A 20,615-nucleotide genomic window follows, 5' to 3' on the forward strand; every position below is an offset into this window, starting at 1 on the left:
TTTTGTTGTTTTTTTTCTTGTTGAGCTTCTGTTGTCATCCATTTTTCTAGTCCTAATGACTGCGGAGAAAAGTTTGAGAACATCTTTTACAATGTGAGGTAACCGCATATCTCTGGAATCCGCAGTTTTGAGAAAACACCAAGTATTGGGAAGTTCACAGTAACATTGTAGGAGTTGGCAGCAATATCTGGTTTCTTTGACTGAGTCATCAGTTTGGTGTGACTGAACTGAAATGTTGGCCTTTCTTTGACTTGTCCTCATAGATGACTAATTGTTACTTTAAGCTCAGAATTAAGTAAAATAAAATAAATGTCAAAAAGTGTCTTTCATCTACCCTAAGCCCTCCGTGTGAATTTCTTTCTCAGTCATTGCAGATAACGTCACTCTTGCACTCGTTATATGTATAGGTCAAGCGAAGGTCCAAGGTAGTGTCATAAGGCCATAAATAAAAAAGTTAACCAGAGGTTCATTTAACCTGGTATCTGATAATAGCCTAAAGTACAGAGCAAATTTACACTGATGCTTTCATGACTTACTGGGTCAAAGGAGGCACTTGTTGCATTTAATGGCTGTCAGTGGATCTTTTCTTCATTAACTTGTCCCATTATTTCTTGAGCAAAGGTGGAATTTAGCTTCCACAGCAAACTGTGGCAGATTTCCTTAGTGTAACTGTGTCTTGCATGGAAAAAGTGCTTTCTTTAACCTTACGTTCCCCAGTATGCTTTGATGCTGTCAGCACTGGCATTAGCAAATGCAGTGAAGAGTTGTTATCTATTATTCCTTTCTGTGCTTATTAGCATTTTATAGAGATCAAAAGAAAATAGACATTAAATGTGTGATCCGTTCAAAAGATGCTGACTCTCATACTATAATAGCCTGGAACATTCTCTCACAACTGCAGAGCTCCATGACAAAACCATGTATTTTCTGTGTTGTAGTTCTGCAGGATTTTGCCACTTCTGCATGATTTTTAAAAGTTACCTGACAGGCCATAAAATGGATTTTGGTTCTCTGGGTAAACTACTGGGACATGAAATTATGACCTTTAGGAAGAAAAGCTGGATTTTGCTTTGCCTTTCTAGTTATAGTAGATGACTTCTCGAGCATTTATTAATGATTTCCATCTGAGAGCATCTTATTTTTTTATCTTACTTAGAAAAGAAACAAAAACATTCAGCAAAAAAAAGCTTCTTAGACTCATGGTGTTTTCCCCTTGCACTTTGGGATAGTATTACACATGCTTGTGATTATCCACTCTGCAAACAATTGTCAAAAAAATTCATCTGTTTTCCAAGTCCCACAGAAGAACAGATGTGGAATTAAGTTTCAAACAATGTACTCTTAATCACTTACATGTGGACACAAAATGAACTGGAGCTCAGTGGGAACTGATTGGATGCTTTGTTAGTCAAGCATGGAGTGGAAAATTTGCATTTTTCTTAGGCTTCATTCTCTGAACGATCCTTTGAAAACAGTACTAATAAATGAAGAAGAAAAGGGTCTGTTTCAGATATTTAACTGTTTCTAGAGAGCCAAAACCTCAGGGGACCACCTGAATGGAGCTGGGATATATTATGTGTATGAATATGAAAGAGAGATTGTGTATATATGTATAATTTTCTTTATTTGAGAGCTCTTTTGATGCTGTAAAGGATATTGGGAGGTAAAGTAGCTGCCTATCATCTGTGTGCTTTCAAATGCAATGATTTAAACTAGCCAGCTCTGCCTGTAAGAGATTTCAAGTCAATGTTCAATTGCTGGAATACCATAAGAAAGCAATTATGTCAGAAAACTTACTGATGTTGTGTTCTAAACCTCAGCCTTCATTGGAAAAAATACTTAAAAAGGTAGTCCATACAACTACTTCAGAAAGCTAGTTTGGGGCAAGAAGAGGTTAGTATTTAGGGACTCTGGATCTTACAGCTTCAAAGTTTACAGAATTATGATTTTGAATCAGTGCACTGGACAGTCACCGAGACTTAAGGAATTATCAGATTCCTGATCTTGGAATTAATTTCTTCATCACTGATAAGAAAACTCATGGAAACAGGGCTATTGATAATTGTTCCTAGTGTGATTGCCCTCTCTCATATATGTATAGGTCTCGAAAAATAGTGCCTACTAGTAGGAATCTGCATTTTCAGTTGCTGCAGAATTGAAACTGTTGTTAAAACGTGTAGCTTATACGCATAAGGTTATTTTCAGTTACTTGATCCACTGTAGCCTACAATGTTTGTAGACAAACTTGATTAAATAGACAAGATTATGTCTTGTTTCAGGGTTTATAGTGATTCCTTGGAAGCTTTTAAACCTCCTTGGAAGTTTTAAAATTAGCCTTACCATATTATATTGAAGTATTAAGAGTGCTGTGAACTCAGCTTCAGATAGTTTTTCTCTGGAAAATAATAGAGTTGCCCCCCAAACTTGAAGTGAGACATGAGGAGATTAGTAGTGATGCGTTTTCCTGCCTTCCAAGGAGTAGGAATGGGAGTCCTCCATCTCACTGCCTTGTTGGCTGTTCCTTAACTTCTCACCTTGCATGTTCATCATTATGTTTATTCTGGTAGCAAGCAAACGGCCAATGCCAATTAAAATGTTCATTGATAGTAAAATAGCAAAATACAATGTTTTGAGAGATGGAGAGAAGAGAAGGCACTTTCAGAAGTGTTTATTATTTTCCAGAGAGGTGTTGTCTCTTAGCTTGACTGCTGGAGAGGTCTGTGAAGGTTATAGCAGAATTTATGTATTCTTTAAAAGATCTTTCATATGGATTTCCTGAGGCTGTTTTGCTTGTGCTCTGTGAAGTGACCAATTTCTTCCTTTTCTTTGTTTTTTGGGAGGTCTGCTTGACCTTAGTTTTTCATGTTTTGTTTCACAATAACTTTCTTTCATGGATATTACTTTGTTTATACACTTTGCAAAAAAAAAATATATATTAACATTCAAAATAAACATCTTTATACCCCATGTCTTGTTTTTTAGCCTTTGTCTAGAATGACATAAATGGCTAAGTATTTCATGTTCTTTAAACATGACTTTGTGAATGTAGTCGACGTAGATATCTTGTGCGTGATCAAGACTTGTAATAAGTGCAGTTGTCTGCTGCCTTTAATAATCAAAAGCATGGGATACAGCCAGTAGTCTGTATGGGGCTGGTAAAGCTCAAAGGAGAAACTGCATTTTTGATGTTTAATACTTTTGGATTATTTTAAATGTACTTAGAATGCGTGTCTTGGTTTTAACAGTGGGGTTTGGGTGGCTTTAAGCTATTAAATACATACTTTCTGAGAGGTGATTGGAAGGTACGCTAACATACTGTAAAAAGGTACAGATCTTCGGATGCGAAGGATTCGATGTAACGGAGTTTTTTCCCTTGTTGTTGCAGGCAATCAGGTTGTATGCAATTCCTTGCATTGTGTCATCAGCCTCTGACTTAAAACTAGGAATGTTTCTTGCCTCTGCTTTTGTTGTTCAAAGGCTGTTGCAGATCTTGCTCTTTCAGATGGTTTAGAAATCATCTCTTAGCCTGCATCTTAAGTGTATTCACAGTCAATTCACGGTTATTTTGTTCATGGTGCAATGTTGGCTTTTAATTTAAATATCTCTTCTTTCTCCTTGCTAATTAGCTGCCTACAGTAGCTGTAGGAAACAATTATATGTCATTTTTGTCACCATTTTGTTAGGCTAAAGAAGGCAAGACCTCATATCTTTTCTAAGCTCTCTTCCCTTGATCAGTACAGTATTCCTTCTGTGTTCCTAATCCAGCCTGGATGTCTTCATCTGCCCCTCGCTTATGGATAAGAATTCTTTGTAGTGTTCAAAGTAACAAAGCAACCGGTGATACTGTCCTCTGGGCTGATGGTAACTTTTTTGATATATTCTAAGATTATATTGGCATTCATCACCCCCGTATCTTGTTGGAGGTATTGCCCAACAGGCTCAAGATCAGTTGTGAGATGCTTCTGAAAGTCTTCCTCTTCTCAAAACAATATATGCATATCAAATAACTATTCTCTAGGAATTCAAGCTACCAGTAAACTTTAAAACTCTCTGAATCTAGTGGAGAATGCCACCTGAACTGTCAGTACGATTTTTTTTTCCTAATTCATTGCTTCAATTTAGAAAATCGTTGTTTAACGAGAAAGTACAGTGTTTTTTTAAAAAGTTATAAAATGAGCCCAAGTTAAGTGAACTGATTCATATCACCATCTCAGTTTCTCAATTGGAGACATGAGGAAAGACATGACTCATGCAGTTGTTGATAAAAGTTAAAGGAGAAGACATCAAAGAAATTTAAAAGTTTTTGCATCAAACTTAAGAGTTTGGGTCAGGTAAACACCATCTCATGAGTTTCAGTAAAGAATTTCAGGGGATGATCTTATGATTACCATAAACTTTCTTGCACATTGAATACCTACCTTTGGGAATGTAAAGGTTAATCAGTGATAAGGAAGCAGGAAGCCCAAGAATGAATATTCAAGGAAAACATGCCTGACTAAAATTTATATTCAGTTACTTGGTAGTTAGAATCATACAGGTTGGAAGGGACCACTGAAGACAACGATCAGCTGATTTACCCTCAGCTGCAAAAGAGGGGTACAAAAAAGTCGGCTAGCCTTCTCCCTCCCTTCCCCAGCCATTCCTATTTGAATTGAATCCTTCATGGGTTATTCTGCAAGCCCATTATTTGAGTCCGAAATTGGCCTATGATACTGCAGTTCAGCCTTGCAAGTGCCTTCGTATAGGCAATGGTAAAGGTAACAATCAGTATGTCTTTTTAAAGAATTAACTTACAATAATCTTGAAAGGTAAAAGCAGAAACTGTGAGATCTCTTTTTTGCACTCTGAATTGGGAGACATTTTTAGGTGAGATTCTCCTCTTAAATATGGAGACATTATTTCACAGTCTTCTTTTAGGTAGTAAAAAGAATAGTAGGAATCTAGGCAAAATAAAAAGTTATCACTAGGAGCTCATAACTTGTCCAGAAGTTATAGCTCAGTTTTACTGAGAAATGTATTTTAAACAATAAAGACTTTTTAGAGGAATATATAAAGAATAATTAGAACTTCTTACAAAGTGTATGGTGTGACAGTCTTCAAAGAGGGTATTATCAGCTTCAGGAAAAGCTAACCCAGACGTTTTATTTCTTGTATTAGCAGGACATTTTCTGAAAAGATCATCTCTCTAGCACTGTTTAAGCAAATTGGCTCCAGAGCAGGCTTAAAATGACAAAAATTAAAAAGGCAAAGGAAACCTTCTTTGTGGTAAACAAAACCACAGTTAACATATTTCTTAGTTGCTGTTCAGTTCCCTCCATCCCTGGGGCTAGCTATTTCTTCCATCTGCAAACTGAGTATAATTTTTAACTCTTACCAAGCAGTGGCTAGCTCATTTCCCCTTCCTTGGGTTAGCATCAAAGGAGTGCCTCTTTGTGAGCCTGTAAGCTCCTGTTGAAAAAGCAGTCTGGATGGAGATGGCTGAGGACTTTCAGAGGTCTGTAGAAAACTGCAGGATGTTCTCTAGAGTGGGAAAATTGGTTAGGTAAGACTTGAGTAAGGATTTTCATTTCCATAACATAATTTTACTGAAACACTCAAGAAAGGCACACGGAATGTTGCTCAGGGTCTCATCTTTATTTAATTTTTCTTTATGTTGCTTTTGGGTTTTGGGTTTTGTTTTTTACAAGACTGAAAATCGGTTCTAAGACACGAGCTGGAGAAAAGCTGAAAATAAAAAAGTTCACGTGCTCTAAGCAGTATTTTTAGCTTTGAATTAAGGTCTGGAGTGCATGATAGGCCTATTGGCTGGATAATGTTCAGATAGACTATTTTCAGTAGAAGGAACTTTGCTTTGAGGTCATATTAAATGACCTGAGCTCTAGATTTTGTCACTTAGCAAAACCGTTACATGAATCACTAAGTGTTTCATGATTAAAAAGCAGCTTTTCCCTGGTGGAAGGTCACAGGTAGTACCTGTGGGTCCTTTAGTTTGATAAGCTACGTTTTATGTGTATTTTTTATTGCATCTATGAAGATGAAAGCTGTGAGGAAGGCATGGAAATTCGTCCAATATAGAACATATGCTTAAGGTAAACAATGTTTTTTTCCTGACACCATAGAGGAGTTTGAAATTGTATTTTGAGGACTCTTAACAGCTTGTTTGTGTCTTAGTAAGTCAGTCCCTAGTTCCGTGTTTGGTTGCTTTGTTAGCTATCTTGTCTTAAATGTAAAGGAAGTTGAATGTTAAAACAAGTCTGCTTTTCTTTGCAGGGGGAGGGGAGGATTGTGATTAAGGCATTTTTTTGTTTAGGTTGAAACCACAAAACAAACAGGTTCCTAATTCAATCGTGGTGCAGGAGTGCTGGAAATGCAGGGATTTTGTAAGGCAATTTGGATATTTTAGTGATTGTTCCAATGATTTGTAAGTCACAGCTTGCATCACTAGGATGATACTCTAACTTTGGCCTGAGAAGGAGGTGTTGGATTGAAAACAAAACAAACTGTGCAGTTGCTGGTTTAAAGAGAGTGTGTCCGTGTCAGTGTGTGAGAGAACATCTTTTTTTTCCAGACTTATCATGATGGGATAGCTCTGCAGCCCTCTGCAACACGCTCAGGCTGTCTACTGATTAAATAAAACAGTATGTTAATTGCTTACACCTTAACAAAACTCCACAGTTGCCATCTCCAGGCATTCAGGAAAAGATAACAGAGCTGTCTCCCTTGGAGTCGTTCTGTTCCACTTCTGGCAGCAGACGGCTTTATTTGTAAACTTAGTGTTTTGCAGGCTGCAGTGTGTGGTAATCTGGGGGCAATAATTCTGATAGTAATAATACTCATCAGAAGTTGTTATTTATTAAGCCAGCTGACATTGAGGAAGAATAGCCTGAGCTTGCCAAGTGATTCTAGCTCATAGCTGAAGAGCATGCTACTGGTTAGAGCATTTAATCAGCAACCCAGTGTCAGGGCCCTGGGGGCACTGATGGGCCCCGGCCTCCCCTGGGTCCTTGCCCGCGCTCCTGCTTGGGGGCCCAGGAACCTGTTTCGACTCAGCCTGGGGCCATCAGTCCATGTTGGAGCTGTGTTACTGGTGTGCCTGTTCCAGTCCAGCTGTTGCAGGGGTGACCTGGAGCCTGCCTTTGCCCGATGACCGCTGGGCTGTCTGTAGGACACGTTTCTCTCACCATCTGTGTGCAGGCAGCAGCAGCTGAGCAGTGCTGGCCCTGGGGTGAAGCTGCTTTCTAAGTCACTCATCCGGTTCCTCTCGGTGGTGGCCAAGCTGCAGTGACCTAGAGCATCTTTATGGCCAAAACAGAGCCAAGGAACATTTTTAGTGACTATGGATGTCCTTGCTGGAGATGCTGCTCCAAAGCTGCTGGATTTGCCTGCCTTGGGCTGGCAGAAGTGATGAGTTGTATGGAGCAAGACCAAAGCACTGGCTGTGGTGTAACTCACAGTGCTGCTGTGGGAGGGTGACTCGCCTTTTTGCTTTACTGTCCCTGTGACACAGAGATGTGACTCAAGAAGCATTTGTAAAGTGAACTTGTTAAGTGCTTTTAAAGTAAACAATTTCTGTCCTTTTATCCTCATGGGTAACACTAAAGATAAGACCTCCCACTGATTTTAGTGAATGTGGGATTGGGCTTCTGACTGATGTTCCGTCTTACTAACTTCAAATAAAGTTTTATGCTTAGGTAAAATAAACCCTAGAAGACAAAACTCATTTTAGAGAATAACTTTGCTAAAAACAAATTTGCATATCTTTTGCTTCAGTTAGTAATGACTGACTTCTTAAAGAAATGTGGTAATTTGATTCACTTATCATTGAGGTGCTTATTGTATTAGGTAACAGGCTAAGAGGGATCTTTCATTCACAGTGCAGGTCTCTTAATGCTCCTATATTTATTCTGTTTAGTTTTGTGGGAACTGCTAGGATTATAAAAATGTAATATTTGGTTTAAACATTTTAATGATGTGTAAAACTATGCTGTACCACTTTCTTGGTTAAGGTGGTGCAGTAGGAAAACAGGCATTAAGAGCAGGGATCAGCAGTGTATTAGAAGTACATCTGGCTTTTATTAGGTGTAAACTTCAGGGCAGGTGCATTTGGGTGAAATTTTTTGTACTGTAAAGAAGTGAGAATTTTTTGTTCTCATTGAAATAGCTTGCAAATGATGTTGCTCTATATGGTATGCTCTTTTGAATTTGCTTTAAATTACATACATAAAGATACGTAGCATGATCTTCTAGACTGAACAAATTAGGTAGATAACACAAAAAGGAAAATGGATTTTTTTTTCTTTTGTAGGTTTGTGTGAAACAGAGAATAATGAGCCTGAGAAGAAATGTTAAAAAAATGTATTGTCTGTCTCAAGCTGTTCATTTCCTATGTTGTTTATCATTGTAATTCATTTAGAGTTTTTCTTTTTAACCTGCTAGCCTTGTATCCCTAAAGAAAATACTTTCCCCTCTTGTTTTGCTGTTATTTCTGAAGGTAGCCTTAATGATGCCTATGAAATAGTATGGCTTGCTTTATTTTATACTGTTCTGCATTGATAGCAGAAGACAAAGAACCTACTGAACGCATTATTTCTATTCATAGGGACATAATTGGTCATACAAACGTTCCTGAATTAAGTAAATATTTCTTTGATTTGGATACTTGCTGTAATATAATACATGGAAGTATCGCACAGTAGTATATCTGAAGAAAAAGCTACTTGAAAAGGATGTTTTAAGATACAGCGGATATATCTCTATTCTTTATTTTATTTTTGCTGAGGAGCCTAAGTATACCCAATTCCTGTTGTGTACAAAGCCAGGGTATGTGACACGGGGATGTTATCAAACCAACTGTATTCTCTTAACAGTGTCCAGCCTACTTGCTTCTCCTGTTGACTGTAAATAAAAAACTTTAAATCAATGGCTTTTCCTGGTATGGAGACTCTTTCTTCCTGAATTATACTAAAACATTACTCCTTTGCAAAGGAGAAGGGAGCTAAAAATGAAGAATGCAATGTTTTCTTCTTTTTGTTTGGAGGGGTGTGGGTGGTGATGGGGTGATGCAGCCAAATTTACAACTAGGTGAGTAGAAAGGAAGAAATGGATTTTATGTATTTTTGCCACCTGTTGTAGAAATCCATCTGAGCTATTGCAAAATTTGTAAGAAAGAGCTCCTGAGAGAAAGAGTGAGAGCATACATGTGTTTTTCTCATTCTGATTTGTTTGGGAGGATTTGGGTTTCATTTTGGCCATCTGCAGCATAAGGAAAGTGCACGCGGCCTGTGTGGTGATGGGGCAGTGGAAGGCATGTGGAGTTTCTTCTTATTAGCTTCATCACAAATGTGGTGGCAAAAAAGAGCCTTTCTTTTTAATGTAATACTTGCTGTACTTGCTCTCCTTTTTTTTTTTTTTTTTTTTTTTTTTTTTTTTTTTTTTTTGGTACTTCTTGCATGTGAGTGCGGACTTGTGCAGTGCCTTTGGCAGGTGGATGGATCTGTGAGAGAAGGCTCTTCTACAGCGTCCTTGATGGGCTGATCCTGTCTTACCCTGCCCGTACTGCTTCTCTTTCTTAGGGAGCTCAGACTCCAGGCAAGGAAATTTTCCTTAGTTTAAGGAAATTAATTAAGCACCACTTAATTCTAATTGTCCAAGTAATCCATCGTTTTCACATACTTAAAATTGATTGTGCATTTTTGGGTGCTTGAGTCTAAAAGAAAATAATTTGGCCCTTTTTGTTCATGAAAGATAGTCTCTGTCTCTGCTAGCACTGCTGTATTTTCATTGCCGTCTTAACTGCTTTTGAGACGGAAGAGAAAAGTCATAGTAATCACAGCTACTTAGTCCAGTCTGTTGTTTTTTTCCTGGAGGAATATTCTGTGTGCCAGGAACTCAGAGGCCATTTTAAGCCATGCTTGACTTCCCAGTGCTCCCAGTATGTTTTCCTCTGTCCTCAGCAGCACGCTTTGTTAGGAGTTCTGCACTCATTTTTCTGTTGTTAAACCATCTTCACCAAGGCCAAATTATCTCTCTTTGTTAGAGTTTACTGACCTTCCAGTTCACTTTGTTCTTTTATGTAAGGGGAGGTCTTCATATATCCTGTGCTGATGTGTGTACAAAAATGCAGAATTGGTTATTGTTGTGGGAAATCCTGTAGTTCAGCACCACTGAATCAATCTTACCTTACGTTTATCACCTTATTTTATTACTTTTTCGTTCTGGGGATCCAAAACTGGATGTGCTATTGCAGACGCATATTCCTGGAGTGCTGGCTAAAGGTGAATAATCGATTACCCCAGGATATTCTTAGCCTTCCTTGCTGCCAGGGCTAACTGCTGGCTAATGTTTAGCCCACTGTCTGCCCAGACCCCCAGGTCCATTTCAGAGAGCTGTGCCCTGGGTAGTCAGTGCCCAGCCTGTCCAAGGGATTAGCCCATCCCAGGTACAGGACTTCACACTTGCCCTTGCTGAATTCCATGAAATACATGTGTGAGGTGGTGGAAGGGTTTTGGAGGTGCGTTTCATAAGCTTGTGGGGTGAACATGCTATGTAGTTTACATTTTTACTCCAGTGGTTTAGGAACTTCTGGATTTCTTCCTAAGTCATACCTGATTTTAAAATATTGTTATAAATCAGAATAGGATAAACAAATAATTTTAAATGTATTTTCAAATCTTGGAATACTTTATTAGTAAAATAGAGGAAGAGAAAAAAGATGCAATTTTGTGCATGCTTAGTGGTTTATGTGTTACTCCTTCACATACGCTTATTTTTCTTAGGTCCTTAGTGGTTGAAGTGATGTCTAGAATGCTGCATTTCTAGCAAAGCAGAAGTGTCCTGGTAGTGAAATGTTATGCATGTGCATGTAGCCTCTTACAAGCAGAGTTGTACCATTCCAGCCAGCAATACTAATCATAAATATTGTTTTAATGTTTTTGGCTCTGTACCTTTCTTACATTTTACGTCAATTATTTCTCTAGGTATTGCCAGGTGTCTGAAGTGGTTGACCAAGACCTAAGGACGTGGAACAGTGGTGAGTAAATGAAATTCAGATTATATTATCTGGTATTTTCACATGCTGTCTGACTCTGAAGTTTGACTGCTTTTTGAGGGATGGAAGATGTGCAGTAGGTTATGCCTTTTGAATATTTTCTTCGGAGCACCAAGTTCCTGTTCAGAGCATTCATCTGACTTTTTTAAGCAGAGATTTTAAGAAGGTGAAGAGGAGGTAGTCTTAGTGACTGCTTTTGATAAGTGAAACCTTGTGGCCACCACCATCTTGACTTAGAAAATACTGAACTTAAAGTATTTCATGCAGAATAGTTCAATCTATACTTGTTGAAGCAGTAACATACACTGTCACCCATTGTATTAAATGAGTAATGCGTGAATCCAGACTTCTCAGAATCACGCCAGCGTATACATTCAGCAATTAAAAAATCAGATATCATTCTAGAATACATGGAAACCTGAGGTAAGTTAATAAATTACTGCAAACTGAGTTTTTTTTTTCTTTAAACCCCCAAGCTTGTGGAGTGTGGTTTAAACCATGCCTGTGGTTCTTAACCTCCTCGGCAAACTGTGGTGTCCTTCGTAAAGACAGATCATTTCGTTGATCCCCTACGCCCTGCTCATTGCTGATTCTTTGCATCCTGTGAGCCAGTTATGTACCTGTTGTGACTGGAGAAGAACGCAGGAAGGATCTAAGCACGAACTTTAAAAATTCAAATACTTTAAAAAGTGAGTTTTGTTTAGTAATGGGTTTATAAATATATTATTTGCACTTCCCTGGCTGTAGGTGTAGGCTGGCAAAGAGAGCCTTACAAATGCAGAGATGAACTCACCAATTGTTAATTGTACTTAATAATAATAATAAGAGTAGTAGTAGTAACAGTAATAGTAGTAGTAATAATACTACTTTCAAAAAGCAATTGCGTTTTCTTGCCAAGAGATGGTTATTTGGAATAATGTAATATTTCTATTTCTTTGGTTTCCGTAGCAGAGCCAGTTCATGTGAAATATTTTGTGTTTACGGGATCTTGTTTGATTCCAGTGCTGTTGGCAGCAAATGTAAGTTTTTAGCACATTTGGTTGCATGTGCTGTTGACTTTGGTGACCAAGAACCAAATGCAATACAGTGAGAAACTCTTGCCTTGTTTTTGTCTTCTTTTTTGCTTTAATGACCTCTGAAAATTATGTTTGTGTAGTTCTTAATTTCTAGAAATACCGTTTAGTTAAAACTTTGAAGGAATGCATCAGTTTAGAACATTTACCTTCATGTAGTTCTATATTTACTATCTTCTTTCTATTTCTGCTTGTATTTTACCAGGAAAAGCAAATAAGTGAATTTTAAGTGAATTTTTCAGTTAATTTTGGATAGTTCCTTTTTGCCTACTGTTTATCTACCCCCATGCCCCCATCCTCCACCCCCTGACAATTATCAGGACTAAACTGCTGTATTCATGGTGTCATCAGTGCACAAGTAAAATGAATTGATAGTTCCTGTGCAGATTCCATCCACCTTATTCCTCCTTCTTGATAAGAATGAAACTTGTTATTTCCTACTGCTGTTAGTGTTTGTCAGGGTCTTCAAGAGTCCTCAAAAATAAGTGGTACGTCTTCTGGTATTTATATTAGTTCATTTAGTACTCTAGACTAAATATTACAGGTCCTTGCCCACTTTGAATGCGTTCAGTTATCTAGGATATTTTTGGTCACAGTGGATGCCAGAAAGACCCAAACAGCATTCAAGTTCCCATAGAAAAATCCATGTTTTGCCCTTGCCCTTAAGTGTAGTCTTAATAGGAGCCACGTTAAATTTCAGGATCGTGAAGAACTGTGCAAGAAGGAATTCAAACTACCTCATCAACCAGTCTTGTCCTTGCTGAGATACCTACGTGTGTATGGATTTATGTGGCTTAATTTACCTATGTGCCAGTGTGACACATTTATTCATGCTCTGAGTAAGTTAGGTGTTCCACAACACACAAGTGTGCCACTACGTTGAAACAGATGTGTTAACCCAACAGGTACTACTCTAGTGCATGCATTATGTGATCCCACAAAAAGCTGAAACTATTTAAAGTTTCTTAACGAGTGTACAATGGACAATTCTGATCTGTGCCTCTTCACATGTAGGAGCTGATAACGCCATATGCCTGGTGTTCAGAAGTCACTTGTCCCAAACATTCTGAAAATAAAAATATCCTTCTGTCATGCTAAACACGCCTATCATTAGGGGAAATTCAAAGGAAATATACTCAGTGTTTTTATAAGTAACTCTAAAACTTGCTTATGACTGCTGCTTGTTGGTGACTCATGTGTGTTTAAAAGTCTTATAAACAACTTAATAATTAATGTGAAGCAACTTCTAGTTTTTTACTGACATTTCATTGCGTGACTTCAAACTGAAATAATTTCCTTCTTTACAGACTGCTGATACTTGTTACTTTATGATTAATATGGTGGCTGTTGTGGTGGGATGCTGTGATACGAGGCCCTGATTCACCAGAGGATCATAAGATAAGCATAAGGACTACTGAAACAGTTAAAATGCTATTTGTTTAGAAACTAAGGAGGTGTTTAAGAGTTGTGTTGAACAGGGAAAAAGCTGAAGCACCTTTTGCTAAACTGCAACGTTGCTCATATTGCAGATTATAGTGAGATGCCATACCAAGTTTTCACAGCAGTTGCAAGGGCTGAGAACTGAACTGTGTACTTCATGGTTCTCTGTCTGGTGTTGGTACATCGTAGACAGCTTATATAGCTTAATCTAACAATGAATATAGGTATTCATTCTTGCAAGTTTGATGCTCTTTGAGAAGCTGCTAGTTAAGAATTAGAAGAGACTTCTTATTAATTTAAAATTGCTTCTTGGGTAGTGTTACAGATAATATGACCTATTTTATAGTAATGTGCCTCGGACCAGTTAAGAGGGGAGCCCTATAATGCTTAGCAACATAACAAAAACACTAGCACATGCATTAAGAATGGAAGCTAACTTAAACAACAGCTTGAGCAACTGTCAGCAGCAGTAGGTGGGAAGTCAATGTAGAGGGTTAAGTGATGGTAAAATTGCATAGTTAATAAGAAGAGCTCTGTGCAGATCTGATATGTTGAAAGAAAATTGAAATTATAACTTTCCCTTCATAACGAAATATGTAAATATAGTTTCTCTCCAGATGTACTAATGAGCACAGCAAAGGCTAGTTGAGTTTTCTTCATAGGCATTGCCTAGGTTGTCTCAGGGAAACATTTGAAAATAGGTAAGCGCTTAATTGCATAAAAATCTTCACTTCAGTTGCAATAAAATAATTAATAAAATTGTAACTGGAAGCAAGAAATAAGCAACCAAGTTAAAAATTTAAAGGATGAAATTACCTTCTGATAAGCTCTTAATGAAGTCTTTGGTATTTTTCTTACTCTTTCCTCTTCTTTTTCTCCCCAGGGTTTCAATTTAATTTTAAGAGCATTCACATACTCCCTGACTTCTATGTATGCTCCTTTTTTTGCAATATGAGTAGGATACAGGCTTATAGTGCCTTTTCTAATAAACAGGAAAGATAGACTCCAAAATTGTATTAGGCAACAAAGCACTGGTTATTGTATGTAAAATTAAAACAATATTAATCAAGAATTGACTGCAGGGGTGCTAAGCTTCTTCCAGGACCTGCACATCACAGCTGACAGGGATCCACACTCCAGTGAGATGCCTCAGCAAAGGTCAGATGCTGCGCTAGATGTTGGTGTTGGACATCTCTGGAAAGCAGCAGGCATTCATGTGGTTGGGGAATGTTAGCCTGGGGACTCTGATGGTTGACAGTGAGACTAGTCCTTGAAGACTGGAGGTTTGACCCCCTTTTAATAGCTGAAGTTTCACCAGCCATTTGCCAGTATTTTTGCCACAGGTTGATACGTAAGTGCAGTTTTTGGACCATGGAGTTTTGGCATCCCAGCTACTCTGGAACCTCCCAGCTGATGTGACAAATATTCTTCTGTGTTACATGAAAATAAATGTTTTGACCAGCTAGTGTGGTTCCTCTTCAGGTAATAATACTTACCTAGCTTTCCTGCATAGGGTCCCGGTTGCTAGTGGAGGATGAGGGTTGTGCTTCTGGCCTTGGGAACAACTGGGAGAAACCAAGGTGGAGGAAAGCAAGCCGAGTGAAGGTCTTTCTTTCTGAAGGTCTTTCCTCATGTCGTGATAACCCACAGAGAAAGGAAAGTTGTGGTTAGCTCAAGGTGTTCTGTCATCTTATCTATGTGCTGAACTTTGTCTGCATCATGACAGTGCTTTGTTACTTCAGAAATGATGTTCTAGGTTTCTGATGAAGCCCTGTCATATCTCAAGCCCAAAACAGAAAAACTGGTAATAGTTTTGAGGTGACTAAAAGGTCCCTGTGTGTTAATCCTACATAGTTCACAGGAGAATACAAATAGGGACAGGGAGTTGATTTTGGGGTTTTATGTTTGGTTTGGGATATACAGTTTTCTTTATATCAGGACAGTTTTGTACTATGTACATAACAGCACAGAAACAGGGTGGGTTTTACTGTAGCCAATGTTGCTCATTTTACTTGTTTTTATTAGCAGCCAGAGTAAATAGGAAGTTATATATTTGTACTGCTTTTCTTCTACGAGTAATCTCTTTTCTGTGTCTGTGCTTTGCCCTTTTTTTTCTTTTTCATATAATTTATCTTTGTTTACTCGTTTGGAGAACTTTAAGGTGATTTTAAAGCACTAATCCAAAATTGCACCCCACTTCCATTTAACAGAAACAAAAATAGCAGTGGGCGTTTTTTCACTTTCTTTCCTTTTGTCTGTCATCAGAGGGGAGAGAGGACGAGTTACCAAATCAGGAAAATATTAAGATTTGGAGTTCTTTCCTTGGGAAGGCACTGGGAACTTTCAGATGCTGTAAACCACACTGAACTGATAATTTGCTTATGGAGCAACAAATACAATGGCTAATTTTAATTTTGTTATTTCTGGAACCAAGTGCAGTTCTTGACATGGAGGTGCCATACCACAAGCAGTGAACAAATAGCAATTGCAGCCACAGGAAGGAGTGTGGTGTAGCAGATAGAGCTGCCTGTCCTAACTCTCGCGTTCAATTTCTGCCTCTGTTATTAACCAGCTGAGTAATATTAGGAAAGTTAATTCATTTCTTACTCTTTTTGTCTGTTTAGATTGCAAGGCCTTTTGTCCAGATACTGCACCTCAGTTCATCTCAGTGTGCTTTTGTGCCTGTGGAGTCCTTCAGTTGCTATAGTATTACTATTTCTACTTGCAAAGTTTCTCTCATGCTGTGACATTAACTCTCAGGGACTCACTGTGTGATGTGGAATCCTGAAGACACTTGAATATTCATTCTGCAAGAAGAAAGCTAGTAATACTATTCAGAGCATGATTTAATGTTGCATATGGTCTTGCACAACTGCAGGCTGATGCCAAAAGGGGCAGTGCTCCTTCAGCTGGTTCTTCCTCTCTCTCGCATCAGCCCCCAGCCCCAAGGTAAGCAGCTGATTCGATAAAAAAACCTAGCTGCCTAGGAAGGAAAACTACATCAGATAACTATGCTGGCCTGGCTTGTCCTGTGGCTGAGAAATTACTAGATGTAACACGAGGGACAAAGAGGGAATAAGCAGCTGGAAGTAGGTGGGGAGAACAGTACTGTTTCTTTCAGCAACAGGTAATAAATACACCAGATGAGACATAGCATGAAAACCTAGGCTTATTAAGAGCTGCATTTTACAACCAGATTTTGAACGTTGCAGAAGAATGGCTTGCAATGGATGTGGCAGCCCAACTTCAATTCTGCTGATGTTAGTTGCTGCTGTTATGTATTCTTCACTGGAAGTATTTTTTTCTTATATAGCTTTACAATTGTTTTTTCTGAAGTAGCAATCATCTTTGTGATCCACATTACAATTTCAGGGCATATTTCTGATGCCTAAATATAACTTTGATTTTATTTAATTTTAATTTAAATTGAAGTCCACTTCATCTTGCAAATTGAGCTGACAGAAGTTACTCTTGATGTGATATATTCTACAGACCTTGTATTCATAATTTCCCCTTTAAACTCTTCCAAGAAACTTCATTCTTTGAAAATTACTTCTGTAATTGGAGTTGACTCTTGGAAGGGCATTTTTCACCCACTGCACTTTCTCTTAAAAATGTATACACCAGGTTAGATGGGTTTCTTTGATCTTACTTTCTTTGTGAGCCTCATGTAATAAGATCTTGTGTTGGAGGACCTGTCTTTTCTTTCCCACTCACCCTAAGTGTCCATGAAATAAAGAGGGGTGAGTGAATGGAGGAAGAAAGAAGTGAAATGTTAAAATGATTTTGGAAAAGGTAGTGACTAACTTTAATTGAGGAGCTTTTACACACAACCCACACATGCTTGTGAGGACGTGAATATTTCCTGTCAATCGCATTCATGGGTGAGGTTGCTGAGTAAATTCAGCTAAGCAAGGGAAACAGTTCAGCAGCTCAGCAAGCAAGCGTGCCTCTGAGAATGCTGTAGCCCAACAGGGACGCTGGCTGTAAAGCCGTATGTACAACTAACCTAGCCAATGATGTTGCTGAAATTTCACATCTGTTATTTCTTACTGCCCACTTTTCTGGCAACAGCAAATCTTCATTTTTTCCATTATAGGCAGCTGCTGGAACTAAAAAGAGCTTGAGCTCATTTTCAGATGTGCTAAATAGACTATGTTTTACCTTTCTGTTTTCTCCCCTTCCTTCTACGACATACTACAGTATGCTGACTTATTTCAAAAGTGCAGGATCTCTGAGTTGCATGCTCTAGATGTGTCTGAAGATAAGCAGATGTGTTAGCCTGTGCATGCAAATAATTTCTTAGAAGTGGGGCCATCATAAAGTCTGGAAAAAGAGATATCTTAAAAAGAAGCTATGAGTGAAAGCAGAATCGGTATAGATTGAGAAGGACTGCTTGTCAGGAATCACCAATATTATCATTGAAACCTGCTTTCTACGCAGAAAGCAGAGCAGTGCACAGAGCTCAATGGTGGAGCCAAGTAATTTATGTCCAAGTAGGGCTGAACTGCTTGAAAGAAATAGTTCCTTTTTCATTTCTTGAGGCTGACTTACCCTTTTTCTCTATGTGCCACAAAGGAATTCTTTTCTTATATCCTTCTGGCCCTCTCTAGTTTAAGCTATGGGAGCTGTTAGATTACTTTCCAAAGCTATTAAAAGGAGGGAGGTATTAGGGCCTCTAAGAAAGCTTGCAAATAACCTGTTGATGGCTGTTCAAACCCGTGTGTCTAAATACACTGTGGAATTGATGCATAAGAAAAAAATATGTATTTTTTTCCCCGATAATGTATGCAGGCAGGCCATGGAAAAAGCATTCAATGAGAGTTATGAACTGAGAACTGGGCTGCCTGGTGAGCAAATGTTACAGCTGAACTTTTTACAAATACCAGGGAACCACCAAAATCCCTACTTCACTGATTTTTAAAACAGCATAAGTTCAATAGAGATGTGACTTAATCAAGGACATTGACTGATAATGTAGTCAGGAATCCCTGACACTCCAGTCCTGTGGTCTGATCGTGCCTCTGCAGTTCTGCATAGGACAGTGTTTCCCTCAGCCCAGTAATCGCAGCACCCTGCAAGGTAATGCAGAAGGATTTAGGACAAAGAGTAAACAACAGTGAGAGATTATTATTGACTTTCAGTGCAATGAAATAAATGGGGGGAATGGATGGGAGGAGGTGAGGTAACATATGTGACCCAAAGGTGAATGTCTTCTTATGCTACACATACCTCCTAAAATGCTTCAAGACGCCCAAGAAAAATGTCTTTAAAATTAGTATCTTATTGTTCTGAAATATTAGAATGGTATTCTGGTGAAATATAGTTGCTATTCCTGATAAAATTGGAAATTGCTGTAATTGAAAAAAATTGCTATACCAAATGTAGGCTGATGATTTTCTTTCATTTTGCACTTCTTATATCACTCTTTATCTTTTTTTTTTTTTTCCCCTAAAGCAAAATAGTTTTGTCTAGTTGGTAGAAGGTTGCAATTGTCCTCTACTGGATCATTTTTAAATCCACCTCTTAGACATATAATACAGGAAGATAAATATTTTCATAAAGATTCTTTTGGGGGTAAAATTTAATGCAGTAGAAAATAAAAAGGTTTATAGTCTCTAAAGATTTGTAGATTTTATTAAATGAGGAAAAAATCCTTCCCTGCAGATAATTCTTTTTTTTCCTGTATTGGAAAAGTTGAGGCTGAGAAGAACAAAAAGAAATTCTATACTAGGGAGGTTGAAAACATCCCTTGAAATCCAACTAGTTTTCCAGATTGCACTGAGCATATTTCTCTCTGGAAATTGGATACTGTTCATATCCCCTCCTGAAACTGTCAAATCCATTCGGAGTATGATAATAAAGTGCTCTTGCATGCACATATGTCAAGACAACATTATATTTAATACAATTAAAGCATTTTCTAGGTCTGCTGCCCTGGCATTCTCACCAGTCCATCCTCTGATGGATGGTTATCAAGCTGGTTTTCTTTGTTACTGGATTTTTTTTGATGACTCTGTTCTTGGCAGCTGGAGGGACTCCACCTCAGAAGTACTGCTAGCATACTAATGCTTGTGAATATATAAAGGGGGATGCTGCTTAGTTTACACATGCAATATCTAAGTGAATCAAGAGAGAATTGACCAAATGCCATGACTCTCGCTTGGAAAGCCCTTATGCCATTTTTTTAATTTATTTTAATCACCAGTCTGTGCGTACAGTTCTTACTTATGAAAGGAAATCAGTGAACAGTAATAGTGCTACATTACAGCAAATTATTTCAAAAATTAATCACTTCTGTTTTAGGATGGTACTCAGCTAACAACAGTGAGACGGGAATTAGGATTCGCAGTGCAAAATCATAATTTTTAACATGTTTTGTGACAGTCTGAAAGATCGCTATGTTGTTCTAGGTCTGAATGTAGCTTGTTTGCATTCTGGTCTGTCCTATATTCTGACACTCTCGCAGTGGTCTGTGCCTGTAGCAGCTCACTTGTCACTCTTATTAATGAACCACTGCAGATCTATGTACTGTGCCAGTGGGGAAGAATGTGTTTATGGTGAATCAAGATCTTTCTCTCTTCCATCTTGGCTGTGCTATGGAAGAGTTCACTCTAAGCAGGGCAGAAATGAAAGTGAGGTAAATAAGTAAATAAAAGCTCAGAGGAAATAGAGTAACTTCTTAAAGCATTGAAGGTACTAGAGATTATCAACCTTACTAACCTGAAATGATGTGAAATGACACTTCGTAAGATGATGGTCTAGCGAGGCTATAACTTAAAAGATACTTCTGAGCCCAAAGATGCAAATAGATCCTTAGTGCTGTTTTCAAATGTGCCTGGAGGTGCAGCTCAGAATTTTGTACGTACAGAAAGTCTATCAGGAGTCTTGGGTGTTTCCAGGTATTTAAGTAGCTGTAAAAGACACCTGATTACATTGGCACACTTTTTTAATAATTTTACCTGTTGGAGCATCAAATAGCACTACATACCATGAGCAACCTTCTAATACTGACTGAGTTTGATTCAGAATGACTATAAAGTGTGATTAAGATA

The 20,615-nt window shown here is 38.2% G+C and overlaps 1 protein-coding gene across 3 annotated transcripts in view; it reads left to right on the plus strand.

Annotated features, from left to right (window-relative positions):
* LHFPL2 (LHFPL tetraspan subfamily member 2) overlaps positions 1-20,615 on the plus strand; it is a 133,300-nt gene that overhangs the window by 55,092 nt on the left and 57,593 nt on the right. The window contains exons 1-2 of one of the 3 annotated variants that reach the window (XM_082336855.1): positions 5,476-5,542; positions 10,977-11,029. The gene's annotated coding sequence lies outside the window, so the exon portion shown is untranslated. Of the gene's footprint in view, positions 1-5,475; positions 5,543-10,976; positions 11,030-20,615 lie in introns of those variants that run through there. The other 2 variants (XM_082336856.1, XM_082336853.1) reach the window with 2 other exon arrangements.

This window comes from Platalea leucorodia (assembly GCF_965183815.1).
Source record: "Platalea leucorodia genome assembly, chromosome: Z".
Classification (NCBI taxonomy): Eukaryota; Metazoa; Chordata; class Aves; order Pelecaniformes; family Threskiornithidae; genus Platalea; species Platalea leucorodia.